Raw genomic sequence first — 22,855 nt, 5'->3', positions numbered from 1 at the left:
AACACAGCTTTTATTTTTATTTACTTAAGATACTGAATATAGTTCTCTGTGCTATAGGACCTTGTTGTTTATCTATTTTTTACATACTAGTTTGTAGGCCCTTGTTGTTTACCTATTTTAAATATACTAGTTTTTACCTGCTAATCCCAAACTCCTAATTTACCCCTCCTTCTTTTCCTTTGGTAGCTATAGTTTTGTTTTCTATGTTTGTGAGTCTTAAACATAACTTTTATATGCCCTGAGAAACCAAAAATCCACGTGACTCACTTTATTGCCATATTCTCTTTACTGGGGTGGTCTGGAGCCAAATCTACAATATCTCCAAGATGTGCCTGTACTTCATATTATTGGGTTGACCAAAAAGTTCCTTGGGGTTTTCCTGTGATGTCTTATGAAAAACCCTAACTGTTTTGGTCAGCCCAGTATTTGTACTCTGTAGTGTAGAACTGCTGAAATTCTTGCTACCTGTGTCATTGTTAGTCTCATCTTCTTTCAAAGAAATCTAAAATCAGAATATTTATTACAGAATCTAAAAGGTGATGTGTCTAAAAAATGGTAAGGAGGTCAGTATGGCCTAGGTAGACTGTATCTACAGGTTGGACTCAGGTTATAAAGAACATAGTATGATAACTAAGAGTGAATGGATTTTACTGTATAAACATGGAGAATAAACAGAAATTTTTAACCAAGGGAGTGACATGAGTAACATTCCTGTTAGGATGTGAAGTATGGCAAAAATAGGGAAGGTGTATTTGGAGCCTTAAGAGACTGATGGAGAATGCTGGAGGCAGTGGACCAGGAGTCAAACAGTGGCAGTGAACTTGGAGAACAGTGGCCAGATTTAGGAAACACTTATTACACAAAATCAGAACAAACAGTGTAATAAGACCAAGAGCTTGCTGTGTGTGTCTAATTAAGGAATACTATTTGGGAAGAACTCAGGTGGAAGCTTCTTTCTGCCCCTCTTGTTTCCTTGCCAGTGCTGTGTACCTCCTAAGATGGAAAGCAGCCTCAGTGGGATGGCCTCTCCCACCCTGGCTCATGTCTGTGTTCAGACGTTGTTGTTGCTCGGGTGCGTTCAAGTCTTTGCAGCCCCGTGGACTGCATCACGCCAGGCTTCCCTGTCCTTGCTCAGACTCATGTCCATTGAGTCGGTGATGCCATCCAACCGTCTCATTCTCTGTCGTCCCCTTCTCCTCTTGCCCCCAGTCTTTCCCAGCATCAGGGTCTTTTCCAGTGAGTCAGCTCTTCACATCAGGTGGCCAAAGTATTGGAGCTTCAGCTTCAACATCAGTCCTTCCAATGAATATTCAGGGTTGTTTTCCTTTAGAATTGACTGGTTGGATCTCCTTGCAGTCCAAAGGACAAGCAAGAGTCTTCTCCCACACCACAGTTCAAAAGCATCAATTCCTGGGCACTCAGCCCTCTTTATGGTCCAACTCTCACATCTGTACATGACTACTGGAAAAACCATAGCTTTGTCTCTACAGGCCTTTGTCAGCAAAGTGGTGTTTCTACTTTTTTAATACGCTGTCTAGCCTTATCATAGCTTTTCTTCCAAGGATCAAGTGTCTTTTAATTTCATGGCTGCAGTCACCATCTGCAGTGATTTTGGAGCCCAAGAAAAGAAAGTCTTTCACTGTTTCCGTTGTTTCCTCATCTATTTGCCATGAACTTATGGGCCTGAATGCCATGATCTTCTCTTTTGAATGTTGAGTGTTAAGCCAGCTTTTTCACTCTCCTCTTTCACCTTTATGAAGGGTCTCTTTAGTTCCTCTTCACTCTCTGCCATTAGGATGGTATCATCTGCATATCTGAAGTTGTTGATATTTCTCCTGGCAATCTTGATTCCAGCTTGTGAGTCATCTAGCTCAGCGTTTCGCATGATATACTCTTCCTTTTAAGTTAAATAAGTAGGGTGACAATATACAGCCTTGATGTACTCCTTTCCCAATTTTGAACCAGTCTCTTGTTCCATGTCTGGTTCTAACTGTTGCTTCTTGACCTGCCTGCAGATTTCTCAGAAGACAGGTAAAATGGTCTGGTATTCGGAATATTCATGGGAAACATTAAAGGCAGGAGGAGAAGGGGGCGACAGAGGATGAGATGGTTGGATTGCATCACCACCTCAATGCACGTGAGTTTGAACAAAGTCTGGGAGATGGTGAAGAACAGGGAAGCCTGGCGTGCCACAGTCCATGGGGTCTCAAAGAGTCATACACGACTTAGCAGCTGAACAACAACAACAACAAATAAAAGCATAGAGCGAGAGTTACCAGTCAAACAGTAATCAAAGACAGCGCTTCTGAGGGTTTGGTCTGTGCCAGGTCTATTATTGGTGCTGGAATATGAGAGCAAACACACGGCCAGGGCCTCTGAACTGCAGAGACATCCTGGTGGGAGAGAGGGACAAGAAACAGTACACAAATATGTATATAACAGTGTCAGGTTGCGATAAGTGCTAAGAAGAAAGTCATGCTGAGTGCTTGGAGTGAGAAGTTTCTAGTTTTGAATGAAGTGGAAGAAGCCTTGGAACAATATGGAATTTCTTCCAGATCTCAAATCATCAGTATAATTAAGTGAAAAGTTATAGCTCTTTAACATTGATTAAAGTCAGTTTCCAAATAGATGTTGTTCTTACAGTTTCATTTAGGTCCACCAGTATGGCTGTTGACGGGCAGACTCTGTTTGGCATTGCATCTTTGAAAAAGCTCGACTAAGCACAGCATAATCTCATTTTAGGAAACAGTTTTCTTCATATTCTGGAAAAATGCCTATTGTATGGGTGGGTAATCCCGAATGTTATCCCTCAGCCCTTTATCTATCTCCAAGCTTGTGGCTTAGGGAAAGGGAAGATGCTTGGCGTTTAAGCCACTAGATTTAGGATGGCTGTTCAATATATCGAATGACTCTTCTATATTAATATAAATTAAAATTAAGTGAGAGCCCTGGGAAAGCTCTGTTTTAATTAGAGTTGGAATGCATCTTGGGAGACCATTTCTGCCAGTTATAATCATAACAGTGGCGTTATGATTTTTTTTTTAAAGAATCCTTACTTAATAAGCTGGGTCTTTCTTGAGGTCTTCAAGTTTATTTTATAGATGATTTTTGTTGAATCAAGTGAAAGGCAGAAGAATGCAAACATTCTTCTTGGACCCTAAACCTTTTTCTTGAAGATGTGAAACAGTTGAGCAATAATCTGCAGACGAGGGTGCTTATGACTGTCTTGCTCTTGAACATGAACCATGAGGTTGGGAAGTCTGGATTTACCATGTGTTGAGGACCATTCACTTAGTTTTTTTTTTTTTTTTTAATTTTACTCGAGCATAGTTGCATTACAGTATTGTGTTAGTCTCTGCTGTCGAGCAGAGTGAGTCAGCGATACGTGTACACATGTCCTCTCTGTCTGTGGATTCCCTCCCATTAGGTCACCGCAGGGGATTGAGTAGAGTTCCCTGCACTGTAATGTAGGTTCTCATTAGTTATCCGTATCGTACATGTCATCAATAGCGTGTACATGTCAATCCCAGTCCCTCAGTTCGTCCCACCCACTCCTTTTCCCCTGTGGTCACATAGAGCTTTGAACTCCACAGTGTTGGGGCTCTGGAGGGATAAACCGCACCTTCAGGGATGGTGTAAGATGTGGTCCCTGGGCTCTGCTGGCGTGGAATCCAGGGCGTTGCTTGTCTGCCTTATGGTTCACAGCCAGTGAGACTGGCCCCACCTGAATTATTTAACTCATCTTATCCTTAAGATAATTGCAACGAGTTGTTCTAGAACTAAATGACTTACAAATTTGGGGCTTGCACATTTTTGTCTTTTCCTCATTTTCTTTTACTGAAGATAGAAATATCTCCTGGTCTTCGATTCTGCCCGCTGATTGTTTATAATCCCTGCTCTGGATTAACTCATTCTGCCAGTCCCTTATAATATGATTTATCTTTTTAAAATTAAATTCTCATTATACTTCCCTATGAATCTTTCTTCCTTAGAATGTTTAGTTGCTTGGTATAGCTGAAGAGAGAGGAAGGAAGTAAAGGAGGGTAAGAAGAAAGGAAATTGTATTTGCACATTGTACTCATCGGTCATGTATATATTTGATTTGCTCATTATATTACATTAATTTTCAATATTCTATTTTTTTCCCTCCAATGTTAAAAGTATCTTTATTATGGTAAAATATTTACAACAGAATTTACCATTTTTAAATGTGCAGTTTACTGGCATTACATACATTCAGAATGTTATGCAACCGTTACTATTATCCACATCCAGAACTTTTTCACATTCCAAATAGAAACTCTGTATCTGGTAAACAATAACTCCTCATCCCCCCTTTCTCCTGGTAACCTCTGTTCTACTTTCTGTCTCTGAACTCTCTGTGAATTCTAGGTACCTCACAGAAGTGGTATCACACAATGTCTGTCCTTTCATGGCCGACTTACCTCACTTAGAATTATGTTTTCAAGGTTCATTATGTTGTAGCATATATCAGATCTTCATTCCTTTTTATGGCTAAAGAAGATTCCACTATGTGCCTGTGAGTGTGTATAAAATGTATGTCAAATTTATTCATCTGTTGATGGACATTTGGGCTGTTTCCACCTTTTGATTATTGTGAATAATGCTTCTATGAACATTGTTACATAATAATCTGCTTGAGTCCCAGCTTTCTATTCTTTTGGATATGTAGGTAGGAGTGGAATTGCTGGATTGTATGGTAATTCATTATTTTTTTTGAGGACCTGCCAAATTGTTTTTCATGGGGACTATAACATTTTATTTTTAATTAATTTTTTTTAGAATATTGTTGATTTACAATGTTGTATTCCTGGTGGCTCAGATGGTAAAGAATCTACCTGCAGTACAGGAGACCCGGCTTTGATCACTGGTTTGGGAAGGTCTGCTGGAGAAGGAAATGACAACCCACTCCAGTATTCTTGCCTGGGAAATCCCATGGAGAGAGGAGCCTGGAGGGCTACAGTCCATAGGGTCACAAAGAGTCGGACACGACTGAAGCGACCAACACTTACTTACGTACTTACTATACCACTTTATTTTATTTTTAATTAATTTTTATTGGAATGTAGTTGGTCTATAGTGTTGTATTTGTTTCTGCTCTATAGCAGAGTGAATTAGTTATACATACACATATGTCCACCCTTTAGATTCTGTTCCCATATAGGTCATTACAGAGTATTGATTAGAGTTCCCGGTCTATACAGTAGGTTCTTATTGGTTATTTTATATATAGATGGACAGGGAGGCCTGGCGTGCGTGTTGCAATTCATGGGGTTGCAAAGAGTCGGACATGACTGAGCAACTGAACTGAACTGAGTGTGTATGTCAGCTGGAATCTCTCAGTTTATCCTCCCCCTATTTCTTCTTGGTAATAACCCTGTTTGTTTTCTCCATCTGTGACTGTATTTCTGTTTTGTAAATATGTTCATTTGTACTAATTTTTTAGATTCCACATGTAAACAATGCCACATGATATTTATCTTCCTCTAACTATACCATTTTAAATTCCCACCCACAATGTACAAGGGTTTCAGTTTCTCCACAGCTTCACTGGTGATTGCGTGTTATAATAATTAATATTCCATTGTATATATATGCCATATCTTGTTTATTCATTCATTTGTCAATGAAAACTTGGGTTCCTTCCATGTTTTAGCTATTGTAAATAATGCTACTGTGAGCATGGGTGTACAAATACCTCTTTGAGAACCTACTTTCAATTCTTTTGGATATATACTCAGAAATGAACTGCTGGATCACATGGTAATTCTATTTTTAACTTTCTTGAGGAACAATTTTATTGTTTTACACTGTGGCTATGCCATTTTACATCCCTAGCTATAGTGAACAAGGGTTCCAATTTCTCTACATCTTCACCAACACTTGTTGTCTTTTATTTTTTCACAGTAGCCATTCTGACAGGTGTAAAGTGATATCTCACTGTGGATTTGATTTGCATTTCCCTAATGATTAGTTATGTTGAACACCTGATCAAGTGCTTATTGGCCATTCCTGTATCTTCTTTGGAAAAATATTTTTTTCAAGTCCTTTGCCCACTTTTGATGCTTGCTTCTTGGTAGAAAAGCTATGACCAACCTAGATAACATATTAAAAAGCAGAGACATTACTTTGCCAACAAAGGTCCGTCTAGTCAAATCTATGGTTTTTCCAGTAGTCATGTATGGATGTGAGAGTTGGACTATAAAGAAAGCTGAGCGCCAAAGAATTGATGCTTTTGAACTGTGGTGTTGGAGAAGACTCTTGAGTGTCCTTTGGGCATCAAGGAGATCCAGTCAGTCCATCCTAAAGGAAATCAGTCCTGAATGTTCATTGGAAGAACTGAGGCTGAAGCTGAAACTCCAATACTTTGGCCACCTGATGTGAAAAACTGACTCATTTGAAAAGATCCTGATGCTGGGAAAGATTGGAGATGGGAGGAGAAGGGGATGACAGAGGATGAGATGGTTGGATGGCATCACTGACTCAATGGACATGAGTTTGAGTAAACTCTGCAAGTTGGTGATGGACAGGGAGGCCTGGCGTGCTGTAGTCCATGGGGTTGCAAAGAGTTGGATACACCTGAGCGAGTGAACTGAACTGAACTTGCCCACTTTTGAATCAGATTGTTTGCTTTTCTGTTGTTGAGTTTTGGGAGTTCTCTGTATATTCTGACCATCAGTCCCTTATCAGATACATGATTTGCAAATATTTTCTTCCATTCCATGGTTCCCTGTTACTGAGTGGATAGTGTCTTTTGATGCACAAAATTTAAAACATTTTCATGAAGTCTAATTTGTCTGTTTTTTCTTTTCTTACCTATGTCATTGGTGTCACATCCAAGAAATCACTGCCAAATAAATATTGTGAAGTTGTTGTCCTATGTTTTCTTCTAAGAGTTTTATTGTTTTATGTCTTAACATTTTGTTCCTTGATTAATTTTGAGTTAATTTTTGTATATAGTGTTAGATAAGGGTCCAACTTCATTTTTCTACATATGGATATCACGTTTTCCCAATGGTCTTCTGTTCTTTTCTCATTGGATGTTCTTAGTGCCCTTATCAAAAATCACTTGCCCCTATATACAAGAGTTTATCTCTGGGCTCTCTATTGTATTCCATTGGTCTGTTTGTCTGTCTTTGTGCCAATACTACACTTTTTGGACTACTATAACTTTGTAGTAAATTTTGAAATCAGAAGTTGTGAATCTCCCAGTTTTGTTCTTCTTTTTCAAGATATTTTTGGCTATTTGGAGTTCCTAGAGACATGAATTTTGGTATAAATTTTCTATGTCTGCCAACAAATGCTGTTGGAATTTTGATAGAAGTTGCATTGAGTCTGTGGATAACTTTGAGTAGTATTGACATCTTAACAATATCAAGTCTTCTTATCCATGAACTTGGGATGTGTTTCCATTCATTTTATATCTTTAATTTCTTGCTGAAGTGTTTTATAGGTTTCATGGTACAAGTCTACACCTCCTTAGTTAATTGTATTTTATTCTTTTTGATGCTATTGTAAATGGAGTTGTTTTTTAATTTCCTCTTCATATTGTCTTCATATATGTGTATAGAAATACAACTGATTTTTGTGTTCTGACTTTGTATCCTGTGACTTTGCTCAATTCATTTATTAGTTCTAGTAGCTTTTTTGTTTGTTTGTTTTTTAATATTTGTTTTTTTATTTTTATTATTTATTTAGCTGCACTGGGTCTTAGTTGCAATGTGTGAATCTCTAGCTGTGGCATGTGGGAATCTTAGTTCCCTGGTAGGGATCGAACCTGGGCAGCTTGCATTTGGAGCACAGAGTCTTAGCCACTGGACCACCAGGGAAGTCCCTAGTTCTAGTAGCTTTTAGGGTGGGATTTTAAAGGGTCTTCTACGTCTAAGATCATATCATTTACAAAAAGATAATTAAAAGAATATTTTTATTTATTTATTTGGCTATACCAGGTCTTAGTTGCGGCACACACGATCTTTTAGTTGCAGTGTGTGAACTCTTACTTGTGGCTTGTGGGATCTAGTTTCCTAACCAGGGATTGAACCTGGGCCCCGTACATTGGGAGCTTGGAGTCTTAACCACCGGACTACCAAAGAAGTCCCCCGAAGAGATAATTTTACATCTTTTTTTCCAATTTGGATGCTTTGTATTATTTTTTTTTTTCTTTTTCTTGCCTCATACTCTGGCTAGAAGTTCCATTAGAACTAGAAGTGAATAGAAGTGAATCCAGTTGAATAGAAATGGTAAAAGCAGACATTCTTGCCTTGTTGCTGATATTAGGGGAAAAATTTTCAGTCTTCACACCTTTGAGTGTGATGTTTGCTGTGCTTTTTTAATATATAAATTTTGTTATGTTTAGATAGTCTTCTTCTCTTCTATTTTTACTTTGTTAAATGGTTTTTTTTTTAATCATGAAAGGGTGTTGTATTTTGTCAAGTATTTTTTTCTCCTTCAACTGAGATGATCTCATAGTTTTTTCCTTTCTTCTTCTTTTTTTTTGATATGGCATGTTACATTGATTAAGCTTCATATGTTGAATCATGCTTGAATTCTAGAAATGAATCCCACTTGGTCATAGTGTACAGTTCTTTTAATATGCTGCTGAATTCTGTCTGCTGGTATTTCGTTGAGGATTTTTGCATCACTGTTCCTAAGAATTACTGGTCTATAGTTTTCTTGTAGAGTCTTTTTCTGGCTTTGGTATGGGTTATGTTGACCTCACAGAATGAGTTAGGGAAGTGATCCCTCCTTTTACATTTTTTGGAAAAGTTTGAGAAGGAGTGGCATTAGTTCTTCTTTATATGTTTGATAGAATTCACCAGTGAAGCTATCAGGTACAGGACTTTTCCTTTGTTGGGAAATTCTTGATTACTGCTTCTATTTACTTATTTGTTTCAAAACAAACTTTTTGGTTAACTCAATAGAAAGCAAACAAAAAGTATAGTTACAAACCACTGGTACAGTAATACTAGATTTTATAATTGCCTATATGGTTACCTTTATTGAGATCTTTATTTTTCCATATGGCTTTAAGTTACTCTCTAGGGTCCTTCCATTTCACCTTGTAGGACTCTTTTAAGCATTTCTTGCAGGTCGAGTCTAGTGGTCATGAACTCCCTCAACTTTTATTTATCTAGGGATGTCTTAATTTCTCCCTCACTTTTGAAGGACAGTTTTGGTGGATATTGGATTCCTGGTTGAAGTGTTTTTGTTTTAGTGTATTGAATATACCAGTCCCCTACTTCTGGCCTCCAAAGTTTCCCATGAGAAGTCTGCTGGAAATTTTATTGAGGATCCCATGTATGTGATCCTTTGCTTCTCTCTTGATACTTTAATGTTTTTCTGTTTGTCTTTTGAAAGTTTGATTATAATACGCCTCTGAGTTCATCTTGTTGTTGTTCAGTCACGGGGTTGGGTCCAGCTCTTTGCGACCCTATGGACTGCAGTATGTCAGGCCGCCCTGTCCCTCACCGTCTCCAGGAGTTTGTCCAAGTTCATGTTCATTGAATCAGTGATGCTCTCCAGCCATCTTATCCTCTGCTACCCTCTTCTCCTTTTGTCTTCAGTCTTTCCCAGCATTAGGGTCTTTTCCAATGAGTTGGCTGTTCAGGTGGCCAAAGTATTGGAGCTTCAGCGTCATTTCTTCCAGTAAGTATTCAGGGTTGATTTCCTTTCGGATTGACTGGTTGGATCTCCTTGCAGTCCAAAGGACTCTCAAGAGTCTTCTCTAGCACCACAATTTGAAAGCATCAGTTCTTGAGCACTCAGCTTTCTTTATGACTCAACTCTCATGTCCACATGTGACTACTGGAAAGACTATAGCTTTGAGTATCAAACCGATGTCTTTGCTTTTTAATACGCTGTCTAGGTTTATCATAATTTGACTTACTTCAAATTCATTGAACCTTTTGGATTTTTATATTGATGTCTTTTATCCTATTCATAGTCTTCTTCAGATTTGGGTAGTTTCAGCCATTATTTCTTCAAATATTCTTCCTGTCCCTTTATCTTCTCACTCTAGGATTTTCATGATGCATATTTATTGATATTTCCATTTTGTTCACGCATCATTTTCTTGGCTTTCTCCATATCTTCCTTTAGTTTCTTGAGCATCTTTAAGTTAGTTTTAGAGTCTTTGTCTTTTTCAGGGACCGTTGCTCTGCTAGTGATTTATTTTTTCCTCTGAATGGACCTTGCTTTCTGTTTCTTTGTCAGCCATGTTTTTTTGTTGAAGGTTGGATATTTGAATCTAACTCTGGAAATCAGATTCTCCCCCTTCTCCAGGATTTTCTGTTTTCTGTAGGCTGTCCCTGTGCTGAGAATTAGCCTGAAGTGTAAACTCAGTATCTTCTGAGGTCCTTTCTGAACCTTTCCCAGAATATATATGGCCACTTTCTTATTTTGCCCATATATGCAGTTGTTTTAGAATGTTGTAGTCTTCAGTATCTGGCTCCCCAGAGGAGAAAAAGTGAAAAGTGGCAGGGGAGTGGGGAAAGGGCACTGGCCTTATAAATTCCCTTAATTTCACTTCAGCCTCGGGGAGAGGGCTTGCAACAATGGGGAGAGAGACGATGCTGACTGCCAGCCCCTTTGTTTTCACTTCTGTGCTCGGGGGCAGCTGTCAGCCATCATAGCACAGCTCTCGAGTACTTGGAGAACAGAGTCTTTTTTGCTCACCCTGCCTCTCAGGTTGTGTACAAGCTGCTCCAGAGACCATACACAGCTGTCTGCCATGTGGCTGGGGGTAGTGATAACTGCCATGGTACTCAGAGTGGAAATTGACTTAAATTAACCATAATTTACAGTTTAGGTCTTCCCCTGGAAATTGCAAGCCTTCAACAGACCAGAATTCCAGATATTTATGTCTCACAGATTCTGTCAGTGTAGTTGTTTTCTAGATGGGGAGACCAATTCTCTGCCATCTTCCCCAGAACCCCTCTTACTTTTGCCCATTAAAAATTATTTATTTATTTATTTAGGCCATGCCTTGTGGCTTGCAAGATCTTAATTCCTCAACCAGAGATCAGACCTATGCCCTTTACAGTGGAAGTGCTGAATCTTAACTGCTGGACTGCCAGGAAAGTACCTCGTTTGCCTATTTTGGAATCGAGATGTTTGTTTTAATTTATTGTTGAGTTTAGGAATTCTTTATATATTCTGGATATCACTCACTTATCAGATGCAACATTTTGTAACTATTTTCTCTTATTCTGAGGGTTGTCTTTTCACTTTCTTGATGGTGTTTGCATGTTCTCTTAATTGTAAAAGTTGATACATGGGTGTGAAAGAGGACTAAAAAGCAAGCGGCAGACACAAACTCAGCTATTCAAGTAGATGGTAATATTGATGCTGTTTGATGAGGCTTCCAGGAGAAGACAAGATGAAGTCTCTGCCTCATAGTCTGTGTTCAGTTCCCTGAGAGTTTGGGAACCAGTTTCCAGTTCTTCTGGGAAGCCATTCGTGACCAAAGTCACAAGTGAATACTGAGGAATGTAGGCTTCTTACAGCCAGGGCGTTTGACACAGAGTGGAGTTGGCTCTTGGTCATTCATATACGTTTCCTGCATGTTTCTTCCCAAGCCTTTGCTGGTAACCCCATGTTTTGGTTTTCTTACATATTTTCATCCACTTTGATTCAGCAGTAGTATTCTGACCATGGTGTTCACCTGCTTTTCCCTGTAATATCTCCTTCTGTGCTGTTAGCTTGATACAGAAGTAACTGCAGTTTTGCACTGTGAATTTAAAATCATAACAACTAGGCTCAAATACATCTTTATTAATCAAAATAGGAACCATTACAGTCAACACATTTTTGCCAATGAGAAATAAGTTTGTTTATTTCTGTAGCATAAAAATTCATGCTTTAGGATTCGATGAATTCTTGGAAAGCATTGTCTGCCTCCTGCTAGTTGTGGAAGTGTTTTCTCTGCAAAAAGTTGTCGAGATGCTTGAAGAAGTGGTAGCTGGTTGGCAAGAGGTCAGGTGAATATAGTGGATGAGGTGGAACTTTGTAGCTCAATTCTTTCAACTTTTGAAGTGTTGGTTGTGCAGTGTGAAGTTGGGCATTGTCACGGAGAATTGGGTCCTTTCTTTTCACCAGTGCCAACTGCAGGTGCTGCAGTTTTGAGTGCATCTCATCGATTTGCTGAGCACGTTTCTCAGATGTAATGGTTTCCCTGAGATTCAGAAAGTTGTAGTGGATCAGACCATAGCAGACCACCAGACAGTGACCATGACAATTTTTTGGTGCAAGCTTGGCTTTGGGAAGTGCTGTGGAGCTTCTTGGTCCAACCCCTGAGCAAAGTCATTAGCAAAAAGATAAAAAGTGAGAAGTGTGCATTAAAATGATGTGTAACATAATCACATTTGTTTAGAATGTATTCCAACATCAAATGGAACATTTCAGCAATGCAAAAACCATCATTGCTTTTGTACCAAATCTAGTAATTGTACATTTGTCCTAGTGTCTCAGGTTAGTGAGAGAAAATCTCCCCACCAGTTCAGTGAGTAACCAGAAATAACTCTGGTTATTTCTTTTGGAGACAGGTTTATCCATTACATTTCCACCTACAAGAGTTTTTAAATTATAAATCTGTTTGCAACTGCTGTCTCCAGCTTTCTCAAGCAATCAGCCTTTTTGATTGGAACTGTCATTATTTGTTTACCACCTGAAGCTTATAGGGGTAACACTTAGGGTTTTCATTGTTAAAATGAAGCCAAATTGCCTTTATTACTCTCCCCAAACTCATACATAGGACAAGGAGAAGAAAACACAGTTGTGTTCTTCTTGATTCTCTTGGTCTGACAAAGACTTTGGGGTGGTATGTGAGGCTGAGTAGGCAACAAAAAACTTGCAATACATATTTTCAGGACATTGTCCTTACAGTGTGATAGATGGAGAAACAGTATGAGGTGATGGCATAAGGTTTCAGTATGTGATCCTGTGTCTTTAAGTCTAGTAAGTAAAATCGAAATAAAACAAATAGTTTGGTTATTAAGAAGTCTAGAATTAGTGATGTTTCCTGACATGTCTCTGTGGAGATGCACAGATGCTAACCATGAATAGTTCCATCTTTAATTGAGAAGAGGGGTGCATAGAAGAGCCCACTTTTATTCATGAGATCAGCTCCAAGTATAGAACTAGCATTGACATATAGGTTAATGTCAAAGCAGGAACAGATATATCTGTATATCCAATAATCGTGTTGTCTTTCCACTCCCAAGGTGCTGCCTCAATTCTCAAGAATTTCATGTCCCCAGTACTGCACAGATAGTTTCACCAGTATAGAATTTGGGGGTGACACTTTCTGTCTTTTTGTAAGATTACAAGAGTTGTTCTTAAATGCAGTTGAACCTTTATTTTTTTAAACGTTTTATGAAACATCATAAAACTGCTTTGCTAGGATAATTTGAAGGTTATTGAATTTTTTATGTGTATAAATGTGTTTGTACCTTTATATGTATGACTTTGTTTTTATGCCGTCTTATTTATAAATAGTTTCTCCAAGTAGAGTATTTGTTTTTGATTGGTTAGAGAGCCAGTATCATTAAAAAGGTAATAAGGAAACAACTATTTCCTTAGAGGATATTTGGGAGTTTTACTGCATCGAGTAATGTTTCAATGTAAAAGAAATGAGCGTTTCAGTCCCTAGCCTCAGGTTGTAGAGTCCTGAAGTATTTTTTGGCCTCCTTCCTTAGGTTGCAGTAATGTGTTAGCATCTGTCCCAGAGCTAAGAATAATTTAATATAAATTCCAAACCACCCACCAACCTTGCAACAAGAGAAGAAGTAAATAAGGACTTGCTCATTCTGAGTAGATTGAAACTTTCGAACCCTGGCCTCAGTGAATCTTATTTTGTGTACTTCTACACATCTTTGTGCAATTTAAAGGGTAGAGACACCTGGGTTCAGGATGGAGCATTGAGCTCACCCTCTCGTAGGGCTCTGTGCACTTGTTGCTCTGAACCTTGTGGATGAAGCCTCTTCTCTGACCATAATCTTCCCACTTTTCAGTCCCATCCTTTCCCCTGAGAGGTAATCTTTCTTTATTGCCTTCATTCTGAGTTTTTCCTCTTTTTAACCCTGTTCTGATTGTCCAGTGCATCGGTCTCCTAGTTTTAACCCCTCTCATGCCCAGCCTAGCCTTCGTGGGCAAGCGTGTCACTATGTACTGGTACTCAGCTCCTGGGACCTGAAAAGACCCCCAGCCCCAGCCGTGGCACTCCCAGAGTACTTCTCTCTGCCTCCAGCCCTCTTCTCTGTTCTGTAACACATTCATATTGTCAGCCCTTGACTGACCATCACTATTTGTCAGAGACATTACTTTGTCAACAAAGATCCGTCTAGTCAAAGCTTTGGTTTTTCCAGCAGTCTTGTATGGATGTGAGAGTTGGACTATAAAGAAAGCTGAGTGCCAAAGAATTGATGCTTTTGAACTATGGTGTTGGAGAAGACTCTTGAGAGTCCCTTGGACTGCAAGGAGATCCAATCAGTCCATCCTAAAGGAAATCAGTCCTGAATATTCATTGGAAGGACTGATGCTGAATCTGAAACTCCAATACTTTGGCCTTCTGATGTAAAGAACTGACTCATTTGTAAAGCCCCTGATGCTGGTAAAGATTGAAGATGGGAGGAGAAGGGGACGACAGAGGATGGGATGGATGGTTGGATGGCATCACTGACTCGATGGACATGAGTTTGAGTAAACTCTGCGAGTTCATGATGGACAGGGACGCCTGGCATGTTGCCAGGTCTCAAAGAGTCGGACATGACGGAGCAGCTGAACGAACTGAACTGAAAAGGTTTGCAATAAAATAATAATTAAAAACTTCAGTCACTTATTTTATTGCCCTTGACTACTTTACACATTTTAAAAGCAGTCATTGCAAACCTTTTCTGTACATATCAAGGTGAAAGTGAAAGTCATTCAGGTGTTTCCCACTCTGTGACCCCAAAGATTGTAGCCCATCAGGCTCCTCTGTCCATGAAATTCTCCAAGCCAGAATACTAGAATGGGTTACCATTCCCTTCTCTAGGGGATCTTCCCAACCCAGGAAATGAACCCAGGTCTCCAGCATTGCAGGTGGATTCTTCACCATCTGAGCCACCGGGGAAGCCCAACGCCTTCAATTTTGGATGACTTAACCTCATGTTTTTCTCAGGAAATTCAGCGTGAACTTGCTTTTCTTCTGTTTTTCTAAACATTTCAAAACTCATAACTATCTCACTGAGTTTTCCTGTAGATCTGCTATTTTAAAAAAATATTTATTTGGCTGCGTTGGGTCTTTCTCAGTTGCGTAATTCAGGGTCTTTGTTGAGGGGCACGAATTCTCTAGTTGTGGCGTGTGGGCTCCAGAGAGTGCGGGCTTCAGTAGCTGCGGCTCACAGGCTCGCTAGTTGTCTGGATCCCAGGGGCTCAGTAGTTATGGTTCGCAGACTTGGTTGCATGTGGGATCTTCCAGACCGGGAATCAAACCCAAGTCCCTGAATTGCAAAGTGAATTCTTAACCACTGGACAATCAGGGAAGTGCCTAGATCTCAGTTATTTTAGCAGACTTTTTGGTGTGTTTTTGTTTGTTTTTTACCAAACATGTTTTGAATGCCTGCTCTGTCGGCATTTGGTGAAAACTACTACTAACGGTAAAGGACCCGCCTGCCAATGCAGGGAACGTTAAGAGATGTGGGCTCAGTCCCTGGGTCGGGAAGATACCCTGGAGGAGGACAAGGCAACCCACTCCAGTATTCTGGCCTGGAGAATCCCATGGACAAAAGAGTCTGGCAAGCTACAGTCCGTAGGTTCGCAAAGAGTTGGACACGACTGAAGTGACTGGGCATGCACAGTATAATAACTAATGTCAAAGGAGTCAGTACACATCACAGGGTGCTTGCATATACGTCTCTCCCTTAATCATTACCCCGGGTCCTCTTCCTTAGTGTTCTGGAGGAGAAACTTGGCTTTTTCCAGAGGCAAGCTTTGTGTTTGTTCTCTTGACCTTATTACCTCCATCTTCTCAGAAACTTTGGTTTCAGATTATCTCCTTTTCCTCACTGATTCTTTCCCTACTTAATACAATATCCTTAGGTCTGACTTACAATGTAAAACAGTGTTTTAAAACCATATTCTCGAGACTTACCTCCTCTTTGAGATGCCATTCTATCTTTATTTCTTCACTCACTCACAGGTTTCCCATAAGTGCAGCCTCCACTTTCACTTTTAAATTTAAAATTTTCACTTTTAAATTTTCCACAAATTCCTTATCTCATTCTTTCTGGCTTCTTACTCTCATCTCCATATTACAGATTCACCAAAAGTTTAAGTTACAGCCAAAAAATTGCAGCGCCCTTTTTTGCCATCTGTGTCTGGTCACAGACGTCAGAAGTGATTCTTCACCCTTGAAGACAACTGAAGTCATCGCGGGCTGGCTTCGAGGCTGGGGGCCTGCTGTGGTTGTTGGGCCATGGGTGGAGGATGTGAATGAGATGCTGGAGGCTCCCCAGGGCTCCAGGTGACTGCCTCTGGAACTGCTTGACACGAGCCTTTGTGGTACTGCCAACTGGGATATGTTATTTTCTATGATGGTTTAAGATTGAGAGCCTTCAGTTTGGAGATGAAGCTTAAGTCATGAGCATGGCTGAAATGGAGCAGGGCCCTGTGGCCTCTGCCCCCCACCTTGTCCTCTGCCTGCCTTGTCTCTGGAAAACTTTAGTCAAAGGGTAAGTTTAATGAGATAAGTGAGAAATGTGGAAACAGAGGAAAACAGTCCAAGGAGACTAAATGATCATAATGTAGTCATTAAGCACAGTTAGGGACCTTTAGTCCTTTCTCAAGGACTGTCAGGAATATTCTGAGCCATATCCTGTGAAACCCCCAGGTGGGAAAATATAACTCCATGATGACCAGGTTATACCCATGACATAAGCGGCCACAGTTCTGAGAGTTGGTCTCAAAGAAACGGGAACACGTGGACCTGGAAGTGAAGATGAACTGTACATAAAACAAGCAAGATGACGCTGGTCACACCATCAATGCCCACTTTGCAGATGACTGTCAGAGCTGACTGTGCTGTTTCTGCATGTAGCTCCCTCCACCTGGCTATAAAACCTCTTGCCCACGGCGGGGCCGGGGGAGGGAGTGGGCCTTTGGACAGACGCCCACCACCCTCCCCCCCCCACCCAGTTGCTGACATCTGAAATAAACTTTCCTTTCCACCAATCTGGCCTGTTTATTGGCTTTTGAGTGGGGAGCATCTGGACACCACCACCATTTGGTAACATGGGGGAAATCCCCAGGAAGAGTCTGTCAGGAGAAGAGAATAGATCCATCGACCAAGTCCCAGGGTTCTCCTATGTGCAGAACTTGGCTATGAGGGAGATTTAGGATGATCAACTAGTAAGCTTTCTGATCGTGGTCTGGGAAGGAAGCCATGTGTCTTTCTCTGTTTCTGAGTATCAAGGGGAAAAATGATGCATTGATTTAGAGACCTCTTACATTTAACGTGCTCATTAGCTTTTGTTCTGTTCTAACCTCAGATATCTTCCACCAGGGAACACTTTATGTCAGAGGAGGAATAATGGATGGGGGACCCTTTACCCTAATAACGAATGAGCCTGTGTCAAAAATGGCCCGAATACAACTGGAGCAGCAAAGAGGCTATGTCTTCTGTTTTCTCCTCTCCTACTCCAAAAAGAGAATATACCAGAATATAAAGAGAGAATATACCTTCTCATATCAAAGGAGGAATTAGAATAAATTAGAGAGGCAGACTCTTTCCAAGAGTCATAGCAGGTTGAGACTAGCAGGAGCTTAATTAACATGACAGTGTGTGTACAAGTGCAGCACACAGCTCTGCATATAATGGGTGAGCGACTTATGTTAATTATTGTTAGTTAATAGCTGCCTTCTAATCCTCAACTGTCACTTTATAGATAAGGAAATTGAGACTCAGATGTTCAAGACCTAACAGTGATTCCCTTAAGCTACGCAAAAAGAGAAATCAGCGACAAGTCACTAGTGTGGCACCTCCAGCTGTCTGCTTTCTGGCTCCAGCTCCATTTCCATTCCAGGGCCTCCGCCACTACTTGCTCTCCTGCCGGACCCTCCAGCCACCTGCCCTGGGCCGCCCCTGGTCCCCGTCAGCTCCATGCTTTCTACACGTGTGCTCTGCCTTCAGCCCCTTCCGCTTCCCCCGCCTTGTCCAGGTCCTGGCCCATTTTCATGGTCTAACACCACCTGCCACTTCCTTCCTGACCTGTCTAGTCACATTACCCTCTTCCTCTTTGAGATTCTTTAGCATGATTCGCAGGACAGTATCTGGGTGCTGCAGTTAAGGCCGTGGTGGTGATGGGGGGTAAAGTGCTATTAGCTTCCAGTCCCCCATCCTCATCTGCACATTTATTGCCTCTGTTGCAGAGCAGAACCTGCTGGGTAAATACGGAGGTGAGCCACCTAGGGGGTGTGTGGATGTGTGTGTGTGTGAGCACACATGCGTGTGTGCATGCATGCAAGGCACCCCCACGGGCTGGTGTCCCTTTGGGCTCCCAGGGAGAGGAGAACCGTCCTCTTGCTTGGCGGTTTCCCTGACGAGTCCCTGCTCACAGAAGTTGCATGCGTTGTCTGACGTGGGCTGTGTGACATTGTGCCAGTCTTTATTACCTTGTAAAAAGACCTTGTGAGGTTTTAAAGTTGGATCCCTCTCATGTTAGTGTCTGGATTAAAATAGCTAGCTAAATAACCCTATTTGTACTGACGGTTTCTAAGAATCATGTAACTTCTTTGGTAAGACTTCTCTTCCCCTAAAGTTTTTGCACTAGGATAAACTTAGGATAACCCAGGAAAAGTGAAAACTGCTTCTTCATAAGAAAGATACTGATGACAGTGACGTGTGCCCACTACTGGTATCTTTTCAGATAGACAGTTTCTTGCTTCAAGGTCTGAGAAATGCTAGAGTTTCCCTGGTAACAGTAATGAAGGGTCAGTCCTCTTGTATTTGCCTTTGCTCTTCTGTCTAAAATTGTATTTACCTTGTCAATAGAAGATCTGGGTTGTTTTTCTCTACCTTAATATGTTGTGATGGTAACAATTACTATTAGTGGAGGTTGTATTTATGTATTTCTTTAATTCATATAAAAGTTTCAAATTGGAATATCTGGGTCCACATAAAGTATGAGCTCTGACTAAGGTTCATAGTATGTTGTTTAGTTGCCAAGTCCTGTCCGACTCTTTGCAACCCCATGGACTGTAGCCCGCCAGGCTCCTCTGTCCATGGGATTTCCCAGGCAAGGATACTGTAGTGGATTGTCATTTCCTCCTCCAGGGGGATCGTCCCAACCCAGAGATTGAACCCACATCTCCTGCACTGGCAGGCGGATTCTGTACCACTGAGCCACCTGGAAAGCTCAAGAGACATAAATTATGCTTGTTTATACTTTAATTTTCATAAATATATATAAGTTTATATATATACATATATTATATATAATTTATATTATATAATATATAATTATATATAATTATAATATAGAAATATATAATATAAATAATAAAAATATAAATATATTTATATAAATATAAATAAAATATAAATATAATAAAATAAATATATAAAATTTATAATATAATAATAATTTACATATAAATATATATATATAAGTTTTTCTATTGGCTAAACAATTTATATTATATGTTGTATATAATGAACATTTGCATGCAGGTTTTTGAGTGGATATATGTGTTCAGTCTCTTGGATGTATTTCTAGGAGAAGAATTGCCAGATCATGTGGTAATTCACGTTTAATATTTTGAGGAATGGCCAGGCTTTTCCAAGGTGGTTGCCACAGTTTACATCCCCAGCAGCAGTGTGTGAAGGTTCTAGTTTCTCTGTGTCCTTGCAACACTTATCTTATTACGGGTGTTTTTGATTATAACTGTCTTAGGGCTATGAAGTAGTATCTCAGCATGATTTTGATTTTCATCTCCCTGATGCTTAATGAGGTAGAGCTTCTTTTTATATGATTATGGACCCTTTGTATATATTCTTTGGAAGAGTGTTGAGATTCTTTGTCAAGTTTATGTTGGATTGATTTTCTAAAAATCATTTTGTAAGAGTTCTTTTTATATTCTAGATATATGTTTGCACATATTTTCTTGTTCTTTGGGTGGTCTTCTCACTTTCTTTTTTTCCTTCTCACTTTCTTGATAGTGTCCTTTGAACCACAAAAGTTTTACGTTGTGACATAGTTCAGTTTATTTTTTATTTTATATTTGTGCTTTTTATGTTAAATATAAGAAACTATTGCCTAGTAAGTGGTCATGAAGATTTGTTCCTGTAGTTTCTTCTAAGAGCTTTGTGGTTTTAGCCCTTATATTTTAAGCCTTGGATCCAGTTTAGTCCATTTTTGTGTAAGGCGGGACTCTAAGTTCATTCTTTTGCATGTGGATGTGGAACTGTCCTTTCTGTCTCCCATTGGGTTGTCTTGACGCCCTTGTTGAAGGTTCATTGACCATAAGTGTGAGGGTTTACCTCTGGGCTGTCCATTCTGCACCCTTGTTCAGTATGTCTGTCCTATGTCATTGTCACGCTGTCTTGATTAATATCACTTTCCTCTTCTCCTTTTAATACTCACATAGTAAAAAGGGGCATTTAAGTTGTATACAGTGGCATCATCTCTTATTGGATAAGGTAATAAAGCCAATGGGAGACGCACAGAACAAACACAGGAGCAGTTACCCTTGACAGTCCTCAGGAAGGTGCAGCATTGGAGGTCGAGTACTAGTTTTCATTGGTTCATCACAGCCATTTTTTTACTCGTTTCTTTAGTTGAGCACCAGCTGGAGTCAGCTTCCATTTAGGGGCCCTGCTATTTGCAAAATACTGACCTTTAAGCATTAGAATTTCAGTGCAAATTCACATTTCCTTGCCCCATCCCTCATAGTACAGATGCTCTTTGACTGGGGAGCTGGCAGAATTTTTTACACTGTTCATTTCAAGTGTTCCTCCCTTCTCTACCACTCTGCCGTTGTCTTCTTCCTCTTTCTACCTGGCTCTCCTTTTCCCTGCTTTTTCCCCTTCTTTTTCTCTCTTTCTTTCAGTACCCCCATCGCCTCCCAGCACTCCTTGCTGAATTTCTGTATCTTCATGTGGCTGTGATATGACCTGAATTTCAGTGTATAAAAAATGAACCAACCTCTGTCTCTCTCAGTTTTTTTGTGTTTGTAATTTTTTGGCCGCACTGCACGGCATGCAGAATCATAAGTTTCCTGACCAGGGATCGCCCCCTGCAGTGGAAGCACAGAGTCTTCACCACTGGATCACCAGGGAAGTCTCCTCTAACAGTTTTGATTACAGCAAGGTGAAATTAACCTTGTGGGAAGCACTCAGAGGACAGGCTGTCCTAGATGCTTCTGGGGTTCGCAGCTGCAGGTGGCCTGGTAGTGAAGGTGATGTTTTAATCCTCGAAGGCTGTTAAAGAAATAAACCCTAAGTCTTGTATTCACACAATGAGCTGGAAAGGGGTTGCCCTTCTTCAGTACTAGCCCCATGTCCCCTGGTCTACTTGTTGAGGACTTCTTCACAGTTAATGTCCTTGTTCATTTGTCTTGATTTCACTCAAATGAGGATCTTTTGAGGGGGGTGGGGGCAGGGCATGAGACCTTTCTCAACACAGCTGTTACAAACAACTAGTAAGCAGTTCTGTGCTTGAACAGGTCTCTAGAGTTTAGATTTGTTCTGTTGACATTTACTGTGCTACATCAGATTACTAAGATCTTTGGGAAGGTCACTGGCTAGTGGGAGATGAGTGAACAGATAGATAATAAGGATAGTTTGCTTGGCTTCCTGAACAAAGAGACAGTGACCTAATCGTGAAAAATATATGAAACTCAGAACTAAGTATTAACAAAAAAGTGAAAATCATTCATGTAGCCACATTGAGGTTACAAGTTATTTTAGTTCAGAATTACTTACCATCTCATGCTCTTTAGCTGGACATTGATCTGCTTGTTTTTAAGGGGGAGTATGAATTCTCAATAGGGAGGATACTGCCTTCAAGGGCACCAAAATTGGATCTTGGAGAGGCTGACATCTTGGCTATAACAATGGTATGTGGCCCTCCAAAGGGCCAGAGTATATAAACAGGTATTTACATTTTGTGAGTGAGGGGAGTGATTAGGGAAGAAAATATCTTAAAAGGTTCCTTGGAGGGTGCTTCTCCCTCAAATTGATGTGTTGAAGTTCTAATCCCTTGTACCTCAGGATGTGACTAGTTGGGAGATAGGGCTTTGTAGCAGTAACTAAGGTAAAATGAATTCATTAGGATGGGCTCTAATCCAACATGACTAGTGTCCTTATAAGAAGAAGAGATTAGTACAAAGTCGAGCATAGAGGAAGGACTGTGTGAAGACAGGGAGATGATGGCAATCTCCAGGCCAGGGAGGGAAGCCTCAGAAGAAGACCCCGCTGACACCTGGATCTGGGACTTCTAGCCTACAGAACCGTGAGAAAATAAATTTCTGTTGTTTAAGTCATTCAGTCTATGCTTTGTTTTGGCAGCCCTAGCAAGCTAATAAAGGAAGGGAGGTGATAATGACAAAAGGTTTGAGAAATACCAGTGTAGAACAACCTACTCTCTTTTATGTTCTTTTAAATTTAGATCTATTTTTTCCAATTCTCTATGTTACTAAAAAATCACAACATTGCAATTTTATAATCTTATTAATAAGTACCATTCACAAAGGAATCTATCCTTCCACATCAGTATCTAATTTGAACCTCGAAATTGCTCTGTGCAGGGCTTAGGTATTCAGATTCCTATTTTATAGATGCCTCTGGGCATTTATACAT

The 22,855-nt window shown here is 40.2% G+C and overlaps 1 protein-coding gene across 1 annotated transcript in view; it reads left to right on the top strand.

Moving 5' to 3' along the window:
* Positions 1 to 22,855, top strand: part of LOC136160902 (centrosomal protein of 135 kDa-like) — a 166,749-nt gene that overhangs the window by 38,049 nt on the left and 105,845 nt on the right. The gene's annotated exons all lie outside the window — the stretch shown is intronic.

Source organism: Muntiacus reevesi, chromosome 1 (genome assembly GCF_963930625.1).
Source record: "Muntiacus reevesi chromosome 1, mMunRee1.1, whole genome shotgun sequence".
Classification (NCBI taxonomy): domain Eukaryota; kingdom Metazoa; phylum Chordata; class Mammalia; order Artiodactyla; family Cervidae; genus Muntiacus; species Muntiacus reevesi.
This window is presented reverse-complemented; position numbering and strand designations above follow the sequence as displayed.